This window comes from Schistocerca piceifrons, unplaced genomic scaffold (genome assembly GCF_021461385.2).
Source record: "Schistocerca piceifrons isolate TAMUIC-IGC-003096 unplaced genomic scaffold, iqSchPice1.1 HiC_scaffold_319, whole genome shotgun sequence".
Taxonomy (NCBI): Eukaryota; Metazoa; Arthropoda; class Insecta; order Orthoptera; family Acrididae; genus Schistocerca; species Schistocerca piceifrons.
The window spans coordinates 107,501-110,000 of NW_025728536.1; the positions used below are offsets into that span (position 1 = coordinate 107,501).

The 2,500-nt window shown below is 58.0% G+C and overlaps 1 non-coding gene across 1 annotated transcript in view; it reads right to left on the reverse strand.

Moving 5' to 3' along the window:
- LOC124745440 overlaps positions 1-680 on the reverse strand; it is a 1,909-nt gene extending 1,229 nt beyond the window's left edge. Inside the window, exon 1 of the ribosomal RNA XR_007011009.1 lies at positions 1-680. This exon is cut by the window's left edge and continues 1,229 nt beyond it. This is a non-coding gene — a ribosomal RNA (small subunit ribosomal RNA).
- Positions 681-2,500: the final 1,820 nt, after the last annotated feature.

Consider the following 2,500-nt stretch of genomic DNA (forward strand, 5'->3'; position numbering starts at 1 on the left):
GGTGAACCAACAGCGTGGGACACAAATCCAACTACGAGCTTTTTAACCGCAACAACTTTAATATACGCTATTGGAGCTGGAATTACCGCGGCTGCTGGCACCAGACTTGCCCTCCAATAGATACTCGTTAAAGGATTTAAAGTGTACTCATTCCGATTACGGGGCCTCGGATGAGTCCCGTATCGTTATTTTTCGTCACTACCTCCCCGTGCCGGGAGTGGGTAATTTGCGCGCCTGCTGCCTTCCTTGGATGTGGTAGCCGTTTCTCAGGCTCCCTCTCCGGAATCGAACCCTGATTCCCCGTTACCCGTTACAACCATGGTAGGCGCAGAACCTACCATCGACAGTTGATAAGGCAGACATTTGAAAGATGCGTCGCCGGTACGAGGACCGTGCGATCAGCCCAAAGTTATTCAGAGTCACCAAGGCAAACGGACCGGACGAGCCGACCGATTGGTTTTGATCTAATAAAAGCGTCCCTTCCATCTCTGGTCGGGACTCTGTTTGCATGTATTAGCTCTAGAATTACCACAGTTATCCAAGTAACGTGGGTACGATCTAAGGAACCATAACTGATTTAATGAGCCATTCGCGGTTTCACCTTAATGCGGCTTGTACTGAGACATGCATGGCTTAATCTTTGAGACAAGCATATGACTACTGGCAGGATCAACCAGGGAGCTGCGCCAACTAGAGCTGAGCAGCCGGCCGCCCGGGAGTGTGTCCCGGGGGCCCGCGCGAACACGCAAGCGTCCGCTCAATCATTCTGCAAACAGGAGGAGGCTGAGCTCCCCTGCACAATACACCTCGAAACCCTCTCAGGTCCCGGCGGCGCGCAGCGCCGTCCCAAGTACTTGGTCGGGTTCGAGAGAGGCGCAATCGCCCGGAGTTAGGCGAGTAGACGCTTTCGGTGCGACCACCCGTGCTCCCAACTGAGCTTGCCGCTGCCGACAGAGGCCCGGGAGCGTGCTGTCGTGGCATTGCCGGCGGGAGACAACACGCGCCACCTACGGTGACCGGCAGCTCCAACGCCAGCGCCACAGAAGGACAAAAGCCCCACTTGGGTGCCGAAGCGAACTCTCCCAGCACAGCGCACGCGCCAACACATCCGCACAGCTGCGATACAAACCACCAGCGAGAACCGCTGGGGCGACCGAGCAGCAGACGGCGTCGCGGCGCCGAGCGCCGGGCGGCGGCGCATCCTCAACGCACACAGTCCTCAATCGGACCAGCACACTGAAGATGTCCACCGCGCTTCGCACCGGGCCCGCGAGGACCTACTTTGGCCGCACGGCGCCGCGCGCAGGGTGCGCCGGCGCGCAGCTGCGACGCCTGCCGCGTCCGTCGGCCGGCGCGCCTGCCACTGGCCGCCCCCACCAGCCGGCTGTAGCGCGTGCGCCCACGCACCGCGCGGCCAGCACGCCGGGAGGCGCCCCCTCACCGGCCGGGGACGGTCCCACCCAGCCACCACCGCGTATCGCTTCACACCCAGATGCCGTTCAGTTTCATCGGCATGGTGGGTATCGCTGGAACAACCGGTTAGTACCTCAACCTATCGTCGCCATCACCGATTCACCCCTAGCGAGAACAACCGCACCACAACGGGTTACCATTTCTTCATTTGCGTAACTTCACCAGAAAACGTAGGCGTCCATCGCCATTAGCAACTTCAACGATTATTGCATGCCTGTGTCAGGTGTCACGCCACACTACGTCTGCCCACATACACGCAACAAAATGTGCACGCCTAGACAATACGTGGAAGGTGGCCCCCGTACGTATGCGATGTCCATTGCTCGAACGACTGTCAACCGGCCTCTGTAGCATGTCGCAGATATGGAACGCGGTGCACCATGCTATCACGGTGTTTGAGGAGAGACGACTAGGTCCGAATACATCAACACACAGCTCATGCTGATCGCCATCCACGGCGTCCGTTCCTCCCACACGTCTCTATGGCGTACCACACTGCAATCCAGCTCTCATAGGGAGACGACACGTAGCTGCGTGCACAATATTTGCACTGTATGGTCCGCCGTTTTTGGGCGCAGTCGTTGTACGGTCACACATGTGCCACGATGTATCATTCAGTACATAAGGACGAATGTGCAGTACAGATTGTGGTTCACGCGTACGACATCAGCGGACAGTTGACACAGGCCGCACCACAACGTAGCCTGCGTACGTCGCATGCGAAGGGCATTGAACATGCAAACTTGTCACCAACCAGCTTGCGAAGGCAGGGGGCAAGGTGGGGACGTGGGGACGTGGGGAGGGGTGGGGGGGGGGGGGGGCGGCATGTACGTCCTGCTGCCATCCACATTACAGTGTACAGCAGGAGCATGTGGAAAGTCAGCAAGACTTGCAAGGTGTTTAACATGAAGCGATACACAGGGGAGCGGGCAGTGCGAGTAGCGAACTATATTGCGAGGGTTGCGGGTGGGCAACACTACACTAATTGAACGAGTCGTATAACAATTACAGAGCAGGTTTAGGCGAC